This window comes from Pelodiscus sinensis, chromosome 11, assembly GCF_052426305.1.
Source record: "Pelodiscus sinensis isolate ZL-2025 chromosome 11, ASM5242630v1, whole genome shotgun sequence".
Lineage (NCBI taxonomy): Eukaryota > Metazoa > Chordata > Testudines > Trionychidae > Pelodiscus > Pelodiscus sinensis.
Window position 1 is genome coordinate 42,150,319 of NC_143062.1, and position 20,281 is coordinate 42,170,599.

The window sequence follows — 20,281 nt, forward strand, 5'->3', positions numbered from 1 at the left end:
TCACCATCAAATAAAATGTGGAATGTTCCTTGGTCAGATAAACCTGTTCCCTCAAGTAGGGATGTAAGTGACTAGTCAATTATCTGATAAGCAGAAGCTTATCCGATAGTCAACTAGTCACTTCCCCCCTATCAGAGGCAGCAAAGGGGAGCAGGAGCCGGTGCGGGGGATAGCCAATAGTCAGGGGGGAACTGGCTCGCACCTGTTCCCCCCACTGCACTCCTGATTTTTAAATGTATTAAGAGCCAGCAGGGGGGGTTAGTTCCCAGGGCAGGAGAATCCATCGACTAGCCGGTTAGGTGACTAAACTAAATTTAACATCCCTCCCCTCGAGCCAAACACATTCTTGTGTAATGTCCCTTTTCCTCAGTGGTGGGAAATCTGTGACCTAAGAGCCACATGTGGCCCATGGATGCTCTGGGTGTGGCCCTCAAGACGTTTTGTTTCCTGTTGCCAACATGCAAGGTTGCCATATTATGCTGGCTTCGTCCGCTGAGTTTCCCCCCTCCCCTACTGGTGTTAATAAAGTGATACACACTTAAAGCAATGGCACATGAGTTGTGGTGCATGCTATCAATGAAATAGTGAAAATGAATTATTTCTGAAGAAGGCCCTGTAATGTCTACAGTCATAACTTTGTACACTATGTAGATTAAAGGGTCACTGTCAAGTACAGTAACTGAGGTATAAAGTTTGGTCAAAGTTACAATGGTAGTAAAAGAAATGTCCTCTGAAATGTAAATATTCTTTAAAAGCATCTACTCTGCGAAATAAATAAAACAAATGCCCCGTAAACAAAGCAATAGCCCCATTTTTGAGGCACACTTAAAACACCTTGAAGCGACTCTAAAATAGCTGTATTCACAAACAATAAAGTAAACAAGATGTGTGCTGATAAGAGCTTCATAAGAAATGTATAACCCTGTGAGGGTAGAAATAGGGTCAAATTGGCAAAAAAAAAAAAAAAAAAAGAAAAAAAATGTTCCCCATAGGCTCTCAAGGCAATAGTATGAAGAATGGAAAATTAAAAATAAGGTAAAAATAATCTTGAAATAGTTCTGGTTATATCAGTTTCCCCAAAAATAATGTAGAGGCAACGTATGCACCATTATGAAAAAGTGGGTTAGTATACAGTAATTATACAAACTTCGTTTTAGTTGCCTATGATGCTAGTATAAGTATGTGCAAGATCATGTGCTGTACAGGACAGGTTTGTGGTTGAAACACACTTGATAGATTTTGACAAATTAAATAGTTGTAAAGATCTGGATAACTTCCAAACATCTTTACTATTATTTATGTCAGTGAACTAAAAAAAAATCAGCAGTTAATTTGCAGTTCTTATAATTTTTATGATACTTATGTTGTTGTAAATTTAGCAGTGTGCAGCATCAACTCAGCGGGATACATTTTATGTTGTCAGCTACCTTTTGACATCATAATAGATTTCAGTTGCCAAAGCTTTCGAGAGAGAGAACAAAATGTGAGAGAGAGCTGTACAGAATATTTGGATCAGATCCAAACACAGGTAAACACGGAGCAGGTTTATGGAGAACAAAGGTTTTGTAAGGATTACATTTGAAGGCTTACTTGTCTTTAGCAGACGATGGGGAGACTTTGGAATCTTTGCTAGTGTTTCTAAACTCAGGGTGGTAAACATTATTGTGGGAATAGATAATACTAATCTTGATTGTGTTCCACAGCTTAATGTATGCACCTGTGAGGTATGGGTGACTGTTTCCTTTAAGACACCTAGTGTGACTTACTTCTAATGGAAGTCCATGCTAGAGGAGGGTGTTGATCTTACACAGTTCTTGAAAGGAAATGCACTTTTGTACTAGTGAACAGTTTCTATTCTTCGCTCTTATTTCTCTTTCTCATTTTGTATCACAAGAACATCTTGGGGGGGTAACATGAAATTGTGTATGTGGGGGAAAGTGAGGGTGGGGTTGGTTTCCGAGTAGCACTCAGTTTTACTTTCAGCCTGACCCTGTGCCCCCTCCCTCATATATAATCCTCTTATTGCATGTTCCAAATTATAAGGCCCCTCTTTTCACCTTGCAAGTGTGGAGTGTGAAACTCAGCTGCAGCTCTTTGATCACTGGAGCTCCTTATGTATCCTGCAGAGCTACCCTCTCTAACCTCTCTTTGTCCTGTACTAAATGACATTAGAGTGAGAGGTGGGAAAATGGTAGTTCATAAAAACATAAGAACGGCCATACTGGATCCGACCAAAGATCCATCTACCCCAGAATCCTGTCTTCCAATAGTGGCCAATGCTAGGTGCCCCTAGAAGGAATGAACAGAACGGGTAATCATCATGTGATCCCTCCCCTGTTGCCCATTCCCGGCTTCTGACAAACAGAGACTAGGGACACCATTCTACCCACCATGGCTAACATTCATTGATGGACCTGTCCTCTATGAATTTATCTAGCTCTTTTTTGAAACCTGTTAAAGTCCTGGCCTTCTCAACATCCTCTGGCAAGGAGTTCCACAGGTTAACTCTGCATTGTGTGAAGAAATACTTATTGTTTGTTTTAAACCTGCTACCTATTAATTTCATTTGGTGACGCGTAGTTCTTATATTATGGGAACAAGTCAATAACTTTTCCTTATTCACTTTCTACATTCCTGTCATGATTTTACAGACGTCTATCATAGACGCCCTCCCCTTAGTCTACTCTTTTGCTCTCCACATGAGTGGCAGAAGGGTCAAACTGTAGGGAAGAAAATAACCTTTTTCTCTCATTTTCTTTTAATCTGGGCAGAGGGCAAGGAAACTTCATGGTGCGTTGATTTATTCTTTCTCTCTCTCTCCATATATCCATAAGAGGCAGGAAATGGTGTCATGGCCAGAATGTGGGCAGACCAACCTAACAGTTGGAGCCAGAGTCTGCAATCACAAGACAGCAGTCAAGAGTTGAGCTGGCCTTATCTTGTGAGGTTAGAAGCAGGAGAGAGACTGAAGATTAGAACCAGAAGCTGGGAACAAGAGTATGGCTGGGTAAGGATCAGCGGGTTAGACTGCCTTGCTGGGCCCCTGGGCTCTATATGTGTGTGGAACTGCTCCGTGACCCTGGAAAGGGTGAGTTTTGGGGTAGAAGGAGCAGGACTAGAGCTAGGTAGCACCACCCGAAGTTCTCTGTGCCTCCATCAGGCATCCCTCAGTGCTGGTCAGAGTGCACCATGTGGCGCTTCAGCAGCAATTTAAAGGTCCTGGGGTTCCAGCCACTGCTGTCATCACTAGGGTTGCCAGGTGTCCAGTATTGACCCGGATAGTTTGGTATTTTAGCCTCCTGTCTGGTAAAAAAATTCAGAAAATACTGGACACCTAAAATGTCCAGTATGTTCTGATTTTTTTTTTTCCCCAGCCAGGAGGTGAAAATCCCGGGTTGTCTGGCTCAATACGGAGGCAGCCTGGCAACCCTAATGCTTACTGAGGAGCTGTCCAGCCTGGCGTAGGGAGGCAAGATGGCAGGTGGTCGCCGGCAGCCTGTTAGGGCCAAAAAATCTCACCATGCATTTCTTAAAGGGGCCATGCTGTTTTTTTCTTTAACAACTCTCGGGGTCCTTTTGATTGTTTGCTTTGGTTTTTTTTGTTTTTGGTTGGGTATTTTTTCTGAAACCATCTGGCAACCCTAGCCACCGCAGTAGTGACAGTGGCATATGGGAGCTCAGAGCCCTTTTGTATGCTGGTCCCCAGGGCAGTGGCTTCCTTTGTTCCCCATGTTGGTGAGTCTAGTCATGCTACTCTTGACTCAGAGGTGGAAGATCCAAAGCCTAACGTGAACACAAGATGCAAATACTGCAGTTCATTTTCCATGAATTAATTCAGTCATGTGGCAGAGTGTGGCTGTAGTGGGTCGACGTGGCTGCCTCCTGACCCTTAAGGGGAGGCTTACCGTAGCCTAACTGGATTTCTTCACATGTGCAACAGTTGTAAATAAAATAATTCTTTGATGTGTTACACTGAACCAGTGAAAGTTAGAAAGCACAGACATGGACAGTATCGGACATAGGTACAAAGTGCTTTTGCTGTCTGCAGTGTATCATTTCAAATTTTGTCCCTATTATTACTGATTTTACCATAGACTTTCTGCTGCCTCACATCCCAGAAGAGATAAAAGACAGGACTATGCAGCACTTTAAAGACTAACAAGATGGAATCAAATTGTGGAAGAAAATTGGCATGACCATATATACCAAAGGGATACAATAAAAAAAGTGAACACACATGAAATTGGCAAATCAGATTTTAGAATAGAGGAGGGTTTGGGGGGGAGGTTAGTGTCTATGAGATAATGATATTAGGGGTGATAATTGGGGAAGCTATCTTTGTAATGGGTAAGATCAGAGGCGGATGAGAGTGCTGCGGGGCCCAGGGCAGCGCTGCGGGGCCCCGGGCAGTGAAATTTCGCAGGGCCCCTCCTTTGACACAACGCATGCACCGTGGCACCACGGCACATGAGCGGGGCCTTGGGAAGCGCGGGGCCCGGGGCAGCTGCCCCGCTCGCCCTGCCCTAAATCCGCCACTGGGTAAGATAATTAGCATCTTTGTTAAGGCCCATTCGTAAAGTGTTAAATTTAAGCATGAATGACAGTTCAGAGGCTTCCCTTTGTAGTCTTGTGTTAAAGTCTCTTTGAAGCAGGATGCATGTAGTGAGGTTGTTGAGACAATGCCCAGTATGGTTGAAATGGCAAGCAACTGTTTTTTCTTTGTGAAACTGTCTGATGTCTGTTTTGTGTGCATTGATTCTTTGGCGAAGTGTCTGAGAAGTTTGTCCAATATACATAGCAGACAGACACTGTTGGCACATGATGGCATAAATTATATATCTGTATGATCAGGAATATGTGTTCTTTATCTTATAACTGAAACGGTTCGGTCCAATGATGGTGTCAGCAGAGTAAATATTTGGACAAAGCTGGCAACAAGGTTTGTTGTTTCAGCAAGACCAGACTAACACAGCTACATCTCAATTACTATCCCAGAAGAGAGATGTGGAGAGATGTGCCTTTAGTTTGGTGGTGTATATAGTAGGGAGACTTCTGTGTTCTCCTCTTGGGAATCTTATATTGGTGGAATAAAGGCTATCTTCGCTTTAAAAAAAGAAGGAATTGTGGGATCTACATCAGCAGAAAAAATAACATGCTGACTTTTAAAGAATCAGTTGTCGTTATCTCTTGCTCCTTTTTACACTTGGCCTTGGTCCCTAAGGTTTAAAATGTAGAAAATTTAGGAATGATTGTTTTCCCCATTGTGGCACTGGCTTTTTCTCAGTCATTTCACATGGTCCTCTCTCTCTGATGGAATCATTCACTGAATATAGCTCTAGGACTTTTTGGAATTCTTTCTTCAAGGTTGATGATTGACGAAGAATCTTTCTCATTCTTACGTGATCCTAAAATATGCAAATGGTTAGCACCAGTTAGGTTTTCTAATGTTTGGGTTTCGTAATGAAGTTATCCCAGGATGTTGTCCATGGTGACTTTTCTTCCATTCCCACATCCTCTGCACATGGGTTCACTATTTCCCCCCATGGGGTTAAAGTTTTTGATTCATCATTCTTCATACAGGCACTGCGTTGTTGCTATTCCAAGTTGTGCTGCTTCTGAATTAATCAGCTTTGCAAGCCAGAGAATCGTGTCACTTGTCTTTGGTGGTGTGTAATGGTCCTCTGGCCTGATGAAAATGACACGATCTAGTGCGGTAGGGGGTTCTGGTGAAAATAATTTTTTGACCAACTTCACCTTTTGGCAGGCGAACAGTCTGCAAACTTCAGAACTGGAGATTTTGGCAGAACAGTACCAGGATCTGAAGAGAGGCACTTCCCCTCTTCTTCACAGACATACCCCCAAATGCGTATGATAATATAGAGCTTTTGTAGGGTAGAGAACGAAGATCAAATTTTCCATTTTGTTAAAAATTTGCTGACTAATACGTTACATTGTGTATGCAAGCTAGGGCTTATTTTGGCTAATGTTTGCCAGAATCTTCTGTTGCATATTAAAGTTAGACCATAAAAGAGGTTCTTCTTATTTGAAGAAAGGAGGCTAATGCTGAGGAGAATATTTGGTGGTTTAAGTTGGTGTTTGAAAAATGAAAGAAATATAGCTTGCTACCACCAAAAAAAACATTACTACATTTGGCTGGGTAAGTGTTAAAATCTAACTGATATTTGGTATATATAGGCTTTGTTTATGTGAAGTTTCCCTTCCCCGCCCAAAGACCACAGACGTTAAATAAAAATTAATACTTTTTAGAGTAAATACTTTTCTTGCATGAACTTGGTGTGGAGTTGGTTACAAGTGCTTTTGTCAGTAAGAAACATTGCTGGATTTAGGCATAATCAAAAGTTAATTTGTCAGGGTTGGAAACTCGTAAAACAAAACAAAAAACATTTGCTCCTCCTCCTCCCCCGATATTTTAATGTCATAAAGTTTTCATTTTAGCCAGTAGGAGGACAGCCATTTCTAAGGAATTTAGCTTTAAAAATGTCTTTATAAATTGGGATTTTAGGACTATCTATGTGGAGGACATTCTGTCTGATAAACGACCCCCATAAGACACACGCACGCACACAAAAGGTAATTTTGCATGTCTGCTTCCTAGGATATGTGGTGATAATAAATGAACGTTTTATATATCCTTATACATATCTCACAGCAGAACAAAAATCAGAAGATATATTATTCATTAGTCCCTTTACTTTAAATTTAATCATAAAAGATTATTGCTTCTTCACCAAAACAACTGTTTTTGAATATATTAGTAATACTCTTTGCTAATACAAATGACAGAGATCTTCCAGATCATTAACACAGAAGAAAACAAAGATGAAATGATGGCCTTTAATTGTATTCATTTGAACATTAATAAATTTATATTAAGATGTAAGTACTTCTGCTATTAAAAATTAAAATGAAGGGCTGGTGTTCAGATCATATTGCTGAGTGTCGGAGGTTGGGTGCGCTGTTTGCATATTAGGTTGTCATTCCAATGATAAAATAGGCATTCAAAGCCAGATTTGGCCTTGTGAGGGATACCTCTTTCTTCTCATGTCTTACTGTAGAATATTTTTTCATGAGGGCTTCTGCACTGCATGAACAAAAGTTATACTGCTTGAATTCACAGGAGAATGAGGAGTCACTTGTTTGTCATCCTGAAGTACTCCTATTTCTCCTCTTTCTTTCCCCCTCTATGGCCAGAGCTGTTTAGAATACGCAGTTCCCTTTGAGCACTGCCCATGCAACTGGAGTAGCTCTGGCATGTAGATTTCCCAGTGGGCTCACACTGCATAGATGGCAGTTTTAATGAGACCTGATTTAAGCAGTAGACTAGGTCCATAAAACTAATACAAACAGACTTTCAGGAGCTGTACTATTTGTCAGGGCGGTGACTGTGGAGAAGCTTCCATTGCTTTGATGAAGCATATTATGTTGAAAACTTTCCTTTATTTCTTTGCACTGGAAACAGAATTATCACTAAGCGTTATCCTGAATCCCCTACAAGACAAATACAGGTGGGTTTTTTAAATAGACATTACGACCCAATTTGAGTACCAGAAAGTCCCCTCAAACTTTACCTTATACATGAATAAGTATGAACTCTATACTACTGCACATAACTCAGGCCCAAAGGTTAGGCGAGGAATTCAGTTGGTATGTCTCATCTCTTCATTTAAGGCCACTATTTATAGAGCCCTGCAAATCTACGGCCACCCACTTTATAGCTGTGCGTGGATTTGGATAACCACAGCTCATTTTTGCAGACGCAGATGCTGATTTTGTTTCTGCACAGCGCTCTAATGATTCGATTCATAAATAAACCAATCTCTCTTGTCACCCCGGTACTTTGTAAAAATGTTACCATGACTTCTTACATGCAGAGGCCTATATATGTAACCATGTTACTCTCATTGGAAGGTTGAACCCTTCAACAGTTGGCCCAGAGCTCTTTTTAATGAAGTTAAGGAACTTCCATTGTTATCATTGGAAAGTGTTGAGCCCTCCTTAGCCTGATGAAATGCCTCTCTCTTGGTTTTCTTTGTTCCTCTCCCATCTCTCCTGCTTTACTTACAATGGCTTTCTTTACTACTGCTATGACCAGTGTAATATCCAAAGAGGGAGGGGTGCGTGTGTGGTGGGGGCGGGGAGAATGGGATGAGGGAACAGTGTGTGGTAGAAAGAAACATGCAGAGATGAGGACTGGACCAAAGAAGTGGGTTTGTGGTTTAAGAGCAATGAGGTTTATGGGAAGAAGAGTTGTAGAGTATCAAAAAGGGAGGAAAAGTGAAATAGGGAGAAGAATGGTAAAGGGCAGTGAAGTGGGGCCTAGTCAGTTGTATAAATGTACAAGAAATGCAAAAAGGAAAAAGATATTTGATTTTGACTAGGTGATCTTGATTCCCCACCCCCTACTCTAGTTGCTTTCCAGCATAGCTAAGTCAGCTGGCTGTGACCAAGTGAATCCAGAAAATCAGGTGAGTTTCCTGAGAATCCATCCATAGCAGTAACAGGCATTGAAATCATGGAAAAAAGTGTATTTGCTTTTTCTTCTGAGATGCACTAAGTGATTTGTCCATTCGAGTGGTATGGCATTATTGCACTTAGCTCTGCATTTATTAAATAAATTTGTTCTCCAATTCAAGTATTAAGTATGTATTATGGCACCTTGCAGCCAATCTTGAGTGGTTGCAGAATGCAAATATTTTTAAAATTATGAAATTTCATAGGACTTGGGCTGCAGTGACCACTCAAGTGATTTATTAATTGAATCGTTTGATAAATTTAATTTTGTTTTAGTGCACAGAGAGAGGGCCTGTATCCTTTGCAGAAATAGGGACACACTGGGGGGCTTTCAATGATGGCTCCGAGTTCCTCTATAAGGAATCTTTAGCACCCAATTAAATACTAAGACTAGTGGCTTGCTTTTTTACTGTCCCTTTGTTTTGACATGTAAGGCTGGTGATACAAATTTGCTCTGCAAAATCCTTTGCAGTGCACTCTTATTTATCAGTAGATTATTTCTAAATTAATCAGACTAAAAATCTTTCTTGTCCTTGTAATTGTGCCACGGTTCAGTGTTGTACGAAGTGCCTAAATAAAAAATACCCTTTTAACTATATCTAGCTCCAGCCACATTGTTTCTGTTTCCTTAGAATGCCATTTTAAAGGTATCGTGGTTTCTGAGCGGCAGCTGTGATTGAAAAGTATGTAAACTAATCTTTTCTTGCTCATGTCATTTTTATGTTCTTATGTCAGAACACAAGAAGGCTGCTTTAAATTTCTTTCACTGTATATTCATTCTAGAGTCTTAATTTTTCTTGTGTTAGCACATATGCTGTATTCTTTCCTACACACTGCAGTTTAGTGCCAAAGTAAATGGCTACTCGTGAAAAGGTACCAAAATAGTTTCTGCCTGATTACTGTAAAATATGTGTTTATTTTCAGTGAAGAGTTTTTATTACCAATGCATAAAGTACAATTATCCTGCATGGTATCAGTGACTTAGAAGAAGAAATAATCAAGCACCCTCCATTTTTAATATAAAGAGCAGTAATTTTTAGAACTCTGAATTGCTTTTTCCAAAAGTGGGAAAGGGAGGGAGTTTTTTGTTGCTTTTAGGCCCATACTGTATGTAGTTACTGCTTTTTCTTAATGCAAACCATTTGAAATTAAATTCTCCGTTAATACTTCTGCATAAAAACCTCTTTGTCCCTTGATGCCCAACCACTGAAAATTGAATGTAGTTGTAGATATATATTTATTCATACTGTACTTCACACCTGATCTTGTGACAGTATGACATAATCCCTGCCACAAAGATTTCTAGTGAAGTACTTGTGAAATAAAGGGGAGAAGGTTGAAAAAACGCAGGGAGAGCAACAAAAATAAATTAGACATTGGGTTCTACTTTTTTGCCAATTAATTTTAAACATTGAATATTCTTAGGTACACATATTATCTTTGATCCATGCACAGTTTTGTCTGTGCCAATGAGAGTTTTGTTGGTGGATGGAAGGCACTATATGATCCTCAGTTTGTAAGTTGTAGAAAAATGTACAAGAAAGTGTATTTTCCTAGTGTGTGGTCCAAGTTACCTGAAGAGGCTGACATGAGTTACAAATGCTGTGTTTAAAGTAAAACTTCATTATGTTATGGTGGTTTCCAAAAATGTACAGGAATTGAACTTAAAGCATTATTTCAAAGTATTAGAATGTTTTAGTTAGACTTTGTATTCCTGTAAATTAATCTTTGCACACATTATTATTGTATTTTTGGCATGGACAGCTTGTAGTTCTCAGTCATTTTGCATGACAGGCTTCGTTTTTCTTGGGAACAGAAAAGAGACAGGGCCAAATTCTTCTTTGCTGTTCTTAAAATGGTGGTTACTCTGCATTTGCAGCAAACAGAATTTAGGGTAGAATTGCCCTGCACAGTTTAATTCTGTTTTAGAATTGTTCCTTGTATGCAGCTGGCCCTCAGGAAGGAGCTGTTGTGTCTGCAAACATCCATGTGCACCCAGTAAGCACCATCTCTTACCTTAATCACAGCAAAAGCCTGTATAGAGCATGCTGAACGATTTAGCAGTTGGATCCAAACCTGGTTCATATAAATGGGTTTTATTTCTGTTTGGAAAATATGAGCCCATTTTTACATAGACCAGGTGTGGATTAGTTTACTGAGACATTTACCCAGCCCTAGGTTTGTGGAAGACTGTTTCTAATTCTTACAAAGAAGTTGTACAGTCAAGTCACAGACATCTTATATTAAAATGAAAGTGAAAAGGATTTTAAAAATATTAACAAAGTGTTCATAATCCCAGATTGGTAGCCTGAATGTAGCTCCAGACTTAACCAATATAAATATATTTATTTCCAAAGAAAATAATTGCAAAACAGTTCCCCATTTGCCTCCATACCAAGGTCGTTGTGAGTGTTTAGGGTTTGTGTTTCTCCTCCGCTGGACAATGTCTGCTATTATACCTATAGCAGGACATGAAATCTAGCCGCCTTGGGTGTCAGTGGTGTCATCAACAGTTGCACCTGAAATCGGAAACCAAAACCTCTGTCTTGGCAGGTGAAAAGCTTTTCCCTTTTTAAAGGAGGAAAAAAGTGCATGCAGCTCCACAACAGCCTAGCTGCTTTGCAAGAAAGAGCTAAAGACACGTCTCGGAAACAACCAGCTTGGAGTATGCCAAGGAGCCAGAGGCTGCCACTGGAAGAATCTCTTTAATAGTTAGTCATCTGGCTCCAGCTGTGCTAACCTATGCCTGGTAGGCAGCCATGTGTATGCGCCTGCCAACTGATGGCCAGACACTAGAGCAGACTTAAGCAATTAGTGCAGTCCCCCATCCGGTGGCTGGATTCGCTGTGTGTGTCCTCCAGATAACCACACTTGTTACTCAAACCAGAGATTTCTTGTGGTCTAGGAGCATCAGTTCTACTAGACTAACTAAGAGCGAGTCTCCCTCTGGCTGAGTCTTCGAGAGCTGTGCGTAGCTTGTTTCAGTCAGGAGTCACTCTGAAAAACTAAAGCTGGATAGGAAGTCTTTTGCTAGAAGGCGAAATGCTGCCTTTGTTGCATATGCTCCATAGGGCATTTTGCCTGACTCAGTACTGTCTGGAAGCAGATCAGTGGTTTATTCTTGGTGGTGGCGGTGGGGTTTTTTCCCTTCAGAAAGCACATTTTATTTGGTTTAGAGCAGCATTTTTAACATTGAACAGAATTTTGAGTTAGGTATGTCATTATAGAAAGATAGTCAATTAAAATAAGAGCTTTGAGTCAGCACCTCAATACTGCGGTGACTGGTGCTCTGTAAATATCTTTGAAGTATTGTTTTTGGTACCATTTTTAGGTCAAGCTTTCATAGTATGAATCATTATGGTTACACTGGTGATTTTTTTTTCCCTAAAGAACACAATAAACCCCAAACAAAAGCGAACTGTTCCTTCAGTTAAACGAATAGGGCCCCAAACATACCTTCAGGTAAGGAGGACCTCCTTAAGCAGCTTGAATGATGCCATGCAGCAAATGTGCCTCTGAAATGCCTTGTGTACGTCATTCTACCTCGATCCATGTCCTCCTCTTAATGGTCCTGAGCCTCATATACACTGAATTCGTCTTCTGAATTGCTTCTTTTGCCTTCAACTCCCATATTCCTCAGTGAATTTGGGATGCATAAGCCCTCTCACAAAGCCAGTTTAGGAGAGATGGCTGCGGCTTGTATTCGTGAGAGGGCTTTTTTTTGGGCATCAAAGCACTTGTTCCAGCTATCAAATCTTTGCATGCTGGTATCCCTCTTCCCTATTCGATTTGGGGGTATGGAACATACAGTTGAAACCACGTGAGCCAAGCTAAAACAATTCTTTTACTGAACTGGATTTTTGCTTGGCATGTTGTGGGGTGCTTAGAAAGATCAGTACTTGGTAAGGATGGGCGGAGGAGGCAGGTAATGGGAGTGTGTGAGCGCCAGTGCATTATGAGGGTGCTATGCTTACCAGAACACACAACATGTGAAAGAGTAGGCATTGGAACACGTGATATGACTATTGTCAGGGAAAGAGCCCAGCACGTTTGTGGCCTGTATCAGATATTTGGGACACAATAATTAGCGTGACGTGGGGAGAGTACAATCAGAGAAGAAGCCTCTTGCGTGAGTTTGTGTACGTTTTTTATCCATTTTTTTGGCTTAACTCTTATGAGAGGATAACTTCACCCAGCGCAGTGTACGTTTCAGTAAGTAATGTAAGATGTGCCTTTGCCCATCCATCAAGAGAAGAAGTACTCGTTTTCTGATGTTCCAGTCTCTGGGTCTGAAACGTCTACAGATACACCTTAATTTTTACAATGGCATATAGCAAGCTGATCCATTAATTCTGAGCAGTTGAAAATAATTGGTGCAAGTATTTCAAATGAAATGAAATGAAAAAATGCAAAAAATACCATACTTCGTTTCCTTTCCCCATATTTATTCTCTCACATTCTGTTTGGAGACAAAAGTTCAGAAACCAAGCCAAAATCAGATGCAACGTGCCCAGATTTCTTGAGCAGGTGATTTTGTTGGGCATATTATTCTTCACCCTTTGTGATTTGCACTGTGACACAAAACTAGAGAAGCGATGAGATTGAAATTTTGACCAGCACGTTATCCTGATACCTGACACACTGTGCTGATATGAGAGTGTCTTTACCACAAGGACTTTCTTGGTGGTTTGGCAGCTCCCAATAAGTAGAAAAAGCAGAACTAATAACTTAAGCTAAAATATTTTTTTCTTTAGGAAATTGATTAAATGTAAAAATATACTGTATGCATACTAAATACAATTTTTAAATGTGATGGGCAGGAAGCATAAGTGATACCATTTGGTTTTGTGGCATCAGTGTGGGCTGGTTAAGGAGGTGGGGATAAACTTTGGGGATTATTGATATAGCATGAGTAGAGCCAGATGGTTGTATTACACATCTTTTGTGTACTTGTTTGCTTCTTAAAGCAGTTGCAGAATTTTGCCTTGGGCAATTTTTTTTCTGTGCTTGTGTGTTCCCCTCTGAATTTACCTTTGACAGAGTACATTGTGAAGATGGGGAATACTGTGCTTTTTCACTTCCATGTTCTCCTTTACATTATTTTAAATTTGGTGAGTCAACAGGATTGTGCTTAAAAATAGCTTTTAACTTCTGAAAAAAGTTAGCAATAGATGTAGGCGTTGTATGGGTTTTCCACACCCTCCACCCTTTGGAATATTGATTTTAAATAGTGCTATTTAAAAAAAAAATTCTGTATTTTGGAGAATCAATTGCAGCATTGGCAAACTATTTTTTTAAAAAGTGTACTAGTTAAGTAGTGTTCTTGCAATAAAGAAATGTTGTCTTAGATTAATGAGCTAATGTTTCCATTACTTATTTTAGGTTTTGAGATTGTGGTGCACCTGATTCATGTTATCAAAAACACATACTTTGTGGTATTCAGATTGAGTGGGAGATGGTTATGATAGGTAGGTGTTTCTTAACTGGATGTTTATGTGACATTTGTTGGAACTACTTATCACCGGAACCACCAAAATTTACATATATTTGTTATTTCCCTTTGAAAGCAAATTATGCTTTATTTCCCATAAAAGATGAGTTGTTTTAAGAGGTTTCTTAAGTAAGATTTACAATCTACAGACCTTATGCTTCTGTCTTACCAGTTATGTGCCTGTGTAACTCCATTGACTTGGTTGGGTTTATTCCCAATTTACTTCACTGTAGGTACATATGCAAAGAATTAGGTCCCAATATATTTAACAATTACATTGGAAACTATCAAAATAATTGTGAATATGCTTAATGTCTGTTTCTGGGAGTGAGGAACATACTGGTAAAACTCTACCTTATTCACGAGAGTAGTATCTGTATTTATCAGGATCTAGGGTCTGATACAGCAAAAAATAAAACTAAGAGGTGGGCCCAATCCTATGCTATTCTACTTGAGCAGAGAAGTCCCACTGAATTCTTAAGCCTGGACATGAGGGGATTGGGGCCTTTTATTTGGAACCAAAAGTACTTGATGTGAAAACAAGAAACATACAGTTCTAACCTTATTGAAATTTCAGACTGTTTTTAGTCACAAGGCTGAAGTGACTACTTCTAATAATGATGCCATTGTACTCAGCCTATCTGATCAGTTCTTGAAATGTTTTAGTAAGTCTATCTTATAGCATTATAAGAAGATAATCAGCTGCCTTAGAAGGTCCCCATCTGGAGTATAGAGTTCTTTTACTGAAAGATGTTTTGCCTTTTTGAGATAGCTCTCGCATTTCATCATCTGTTGTGCAAAGATGAAGTGCATATGAAAAGTCAGTGACTCTGAATCCATCTGTTGTTATTATTTTCCACTGATAATTGGCTTGAACAATGAAATGTCTGTGTCTGTAGCCTTTGAAACTGTACACCCTGTTTATTTTCTGGAGGTCTTACTCCATTCCCTCCACCCCCCCACACACACTTTTTTTTTTTTTGCTTCATTTTCTCTCAAGCTTATAGTTAGTGGAGCTTGCATGAAGATGACATCTTTGACTCTGTGCATCAGTATGTGTCACTCAGCATCTAAAGCTTGCCTATAGATTTTTGTCAGAGTCCTATGTCTTTTCTGTTTGCTGCTGTGTAGAGCAGTCTTAGAGCAGGAAGACTGGCAGATCCATATTGCATAGACACCTTACCTGAAATGTGGTATTTATTTCACTTTCCTTATTAAAATATTAATTTAGAGTCCAGTATCTAATACGTATGGAATTGGATACTACCTATAATTGTATAATATATTCAGTGGCATCTAGTTTTGCACGATACAGAGCATTAATATTGGATTCCACTAACAGCAGTTCCATTAGCCTGCTCAACCAGTATGAGATATATATGAGCAGGGAGGCATAACTACCAGCCAGAACTGCCAAAACAGTCATTAGAAGCTCCATTGGGATGGACAAAGGCTTTTACACAGTGATATACTGATTAAATTTTTGTTCTATGGTTTATTTGCATCAAGGTTAGATCACTATCGTCTGTGTGAACCGTATTATCTAACACCTGATTTGGAAGGTCATTTCAATGCAAAAATCGTGAACAATATAGGGGTTCTAAAATTTCTTGTGGGATCTCTTCAAGAAGGTGTTTGGTTGTTGGTTTTTTAATCCTGATAGACTTTACTGGCTCCTAATAGCAATTTTATTTTTATTTTCGCTCTGATTGTGAATTTATGCAAGGGAAAGTCTTGTTGCCTCCTCCCTTCATGCTCCAGGAGTGCTAGGAAGGGTTGTAAAATAGGTTAGTGAAATGAAAAGTGCTTGTTCCTCACTAGAATCCTTAGTGGAATTCAATATCCTACCAAATCAGCTGTGGTACATGCTTTGGAATCCCAGTAAATATATGATCCCCCTTTTTAAGCCCCCTTTTTAAGCCCAAATTCTCATTTTCTCTCTCTCTCTCTCTCTCTCTCTCTCTCTCTTATGTGTAAGTGATCTTTCAGAATGAAATTTAGGTACGGAATATAGGGCAGCAGTACACAGTCCATGTCACACTGTAGGCTGCAGCATTAGAAATGAAGGAAGGGGAGCATAATCTTATTTATGTTTCAATAGCAATCATTTAATACTGCAAGTTATTAAAAAATAATTAAATTACTAAAACCAACATGTAGCTAGGACTTACAATGCAAGGTCAATGTGATTTGACTCCTTAAGTTAAGAAGGGACACAAGTGAATTCCAATTGCTAAAAAATTTTGCTTCCTGATTCTGTTCTTTGGGTATAAAGATGAATGCGACCAGAACACATTTATTTTCTCCGGAAACAGAGAATACATTGTGACATTACATTATGTATATAATAATGATATGGAGTGTTTGCTGGGAAACACGGTATTTAGTAATATAGCTGTTTTTGGAAGTAAATATATTTTGGAGACACTTTCATGAAGACAAGTTTTTGGAAATGAAATTTATTAAAAAAATCTTTAGAAATGTCTTCTTTGCCCTCAAAAATAGTAAATAGGAATGTATTAAATGATTAGTCATTAAAAGTATACTTTTTATGTGGAATGTCTTATATACGAAAAAGGAAGAAAATAGAGGGACAGCACAGATTGTAGAAATTTAGATTTTATATTATAACTCTACAGTGAGTGTGCCCAATTAATTTTAAGCCCCTTTTAGGAAAAGAATTGAGTGGAATTCTATTTTTTTTAATAGGAGTGAAAGTGAGTTTTTCAGGTGGTGATTTGGTCTGATTCTGTTTTGGTGGGTTAGGTGGTAAGGCAAGCATGGGGTACACAAATGCTTTATTTATTTTATTTTATTTTGTTTTGCCAGAGCCGTTCCCAGATTAGAAATTAATTATTCCTATTTATTATTGCTGCTGTTATGTAGTATTATGTGAGCACAGAATTTAGCTGTTGGCTTTTTTAGCTACTATCCCCTTAAACAGGCTGTGTAGCTTGTCAGAGATCAGGACAGGTAGAATGCACAGCAGGCGTCTGATTTGAGCCAGTTACTCATTTGCTGAGTGTTTGTGTTTATGCAAAGGGGCCTCTTCCTGCATATTTAATCTAGACTAAGGCAGTGGCTTTTGTTGTGTTTAGACCACATACCTTCAGCCCTTCTTCCTTACACTGCAGCCAGTATTGAAGCACAAGAAAGCCTGGATAGCCAAAGTGCTTTCGTGTTTTCAAACTCTCAACTTTCTGCAGTTGGTTGGGAATTACTGTGCAGCTTAAAGCCTTGCTCCTCTTCATTCATTAATGGGTAAGTTTGTACTGTGTTAGAATCTACTTTTGTGTCTTTTTCCCCTTTATAAATGCACAAAATGCTTGATATTCTTGATTGTCCAGTCCTCTTTAAAGCAGTCCTGGTCAGCTGAAGTAGTTCATTGCAGTGCATTAGATCAAGAATACAGGTGCTTCTGGAGTATACCTTTGAACACCGCTAAATACTGTATTGCAAGACAGGTTCTTTTTGTGGGGTGGGGGAAAGTGTTCAGCTTTCTTCTTTGTACTAACAAATCCTGTTTTGTAACTATCTTGAAGATAATGCTTCCATTGTTTGCCGAAAGCTTTCAAACAATGTACAACACAGGACTGTAAAAGCAGCAAGAAAACTCTTGTCTTTATTGTCTCCCAAGCAAGGGTTCTCACCAGAATGTCTGCACTGGAATAGGAAGGTTTTTCTTTATGTGGAAATTGAATCGTCTCTTCATTGATATTAATAGCACACTAGAGATGTTAGCCATGATGCAGAGTACCAGGACTATAGAGTAGGGAACCTGATATTGCGGGGGGAAAAAATGACAGTCCTATTGCTGTTCAGTGTGGGAGACATCCCTCTATGAGAACGGAGTTTGCATAATGGCATCCTAGGTTAACTGTTTACTATAGGCATTTTAATCTCCAGCTCTTTTTAATATAGATGTAATTACTGTCTCTTGCTCTCCTACTTATTAACTCTACAGCTCAGTTTCTGATTCGGTCTGAACAAATTAGTTTTAAAAATGACTTTCTAGAAAATCTGTGTGGTATGCCTGTACAGTACATTCTACTGTATATTCAGTGCATGCAGTAATAGTGTAATAGAATGTCAGTTGCCTTTTCAGAGTCAAACGAGAGAGAATTTGTACCAAAAATCAAAGAGAAAAAAATGACAAAGGGCACTTCTTCAAAGAAGAGTGTTGTAATATGTAGAGTATTTGGAGAAATGTGGAAAATGTGTATCAAGGCCAGTAGTAGTTTTGGTTACCAATTAACTATTTCCTTCATTTGAGTAACTCATCTCAAACAGAAGAGTGTGCTGTTCTACCACATGTTGGAAAGTGTGAGAATCTGAATAAAATTTCATCAACCTTATTAAAATATGAAGGGACTTTGGTCGTCTTTGGAGCAAATCAGCCTATAGACTTAGAAGCATTTGTTAACAATAAGACTGGTAAAGGTTTTTAATAACAAAATTACAAATACCATATCTAATTGTAAGTATATTACTTTTATACTCTGGTTTTAAAAAAAACTTTTTATGAGGAAAAGTACCTCAGTCAAAGCACCTTGTGTGATTAGCTCTATTGTATTCTTAAATTTTGATTGATAGAGATAATAGTTTTCACTTAAAAATACAGACAGGTACTTTAACTTTCCATGACAATAGCTATTTGCATTTCTTTTATCTTTTTGTTTAACATTTGTGGGGGTTGGGATGGATTTGATTATTAACTCTTATTGCACACTAAGGTAAATGCTAAAACAAAGCTTTTGTTAAAGCTTCAAAGGTAAAACAGCAAATATTGTTTTTAGGCTTCAATATTTAAAGTCTGTTAAAGGATACCTCAAAAATATTTTCACATGACCATGACCAAGGATATCACTTTGTAGTAAGGTAAGAGAGAAGTTTCCCCCCCTCCCACTGTAAAGATGGGCACACTTCTGCATTGCTGGTTTCTTGGCAGGCTGCAGACTTATACATATGAGAGAGAGGGAGGGAGAACATTTTAGATTACTTTTCTCTGTCTCACATAAAAAGAAATTCAGGATGTAAGTTCACAAGAATCTGAAAGATACTAGCACCGAATAGACACCGGGAAGAGCAAAATACCAAGTAATGGAGCATTTATAAAATGGGGATGGCTATATTTTATATTCAAAGCCAAGAAAGCTAGAAGTTTAGTCTCTGTTAAATAAAAAATAAGTAAATAAAATAATAGCACACACGCACAAATAGGAATGCACCATTCACTAGTGGGTTGTAGAGTGTGTTCAGAATTCCCTAAATGTGTCATTTTGAAAGGTATACTGTAAACAGTTGTGGGTACTGAAAGTAACACTTTTATCATCAAATGATGCCAATGTAACACTGTTAGTTACAGTGGCTGCTCCACTGTGGTTGGGAAGTAATCTTTCATGTTACTTACTTTAATTATATGTGAGGTCAAATTTCAAGATGAGAATTATAACAGTCTCAAAATGGTTGAGACTAGCATTAACTAATGTTGGAGAGTTATGAAACCCTGAAGATGTTGCAAGGCTAAAATGCATTGAAAGATTTGATTATTGTGGTCTCATTTGATTCTTCATTTGACATGTTTGATACTTTCTGGAAACATGTTATGGTCCTTACGTCTGAAGAATACAGCCAGGGCTAGCCGTGTTGCACTAAGTAATTTATATGAGGCAAATAACCAATCTGTCAGTGACTGGTTAGACTTATGACCATAGTTAAATTTTGTACTGTAAGCCACATGTACTGAAATTGTCTAATAACTGTACTTTTGTTATCTCTGATGGTTTTAAAACAAGTCAATGTATTGTATAGGGGGGTTGCCCAAAACTGAGCATTTTTTTTCCAGCATGGTGATCAAAATGAAATTTAATACGGTTTTAAATGGAGGAAAAATTTAGTGCTTAGATTTATCCTCATGTTATTTATTTTATCCCCATTAAAATAAATAAAAACTGCCCATACATGAGCTTTGAGCATCCAGCAGATTATTAGAAATCTAAGTGCAATATGAGCAGCTCATTTTTTCCACCAAACAGCAGCACATCAGCAAATACCATATCCTTCCCGTCCATACTTCTTCAAAGACCAGATAAAAGAAACATGCCTTGCTTTTTACGCACTTTGCATTTTTACCTACATGTCACTTTCCAGATCGATCCTTATGACACCTGGGTCAGAATATTTCACCTGCAGTATCTCATGACAGTCAATAGATATTACACAATAACTAATGGGGAAGCTCTTTAATATTGTAGTGTT

General features: G+C 38.8%; 1 protein-coding gene across 39 annotated transcripts in view; it reads left to right on the forward strand.

Moving 5' to 3' along the window:
* FOXP1 (forkhead box P1) overlaps window positions 1-20,281 on the forward strand; it is a 561,728-nt gene that overhangs the window by 214,420 nt on the left and 327,027 nt on the right. For 2 of the 39 annotated variants that reach the window (XM_075938620.2, XM_075938621.2), the window contains exon 1: window positions 17,099-17,284. The exons of 35 other annotated variants lie outside the window; for them this stretch is intronic. The gene's annotated coding sequence lies outside the window, so the exon portion shown is untranslated. Of the gene's footprint in view, window positions 1-17,098; window positions 17,285-20,281 lie in introns of those variants that run through there. 2 more of the 39 variants (XM_075938597.2, XM_075938617.2) reach the window with 1 other exon arrangement.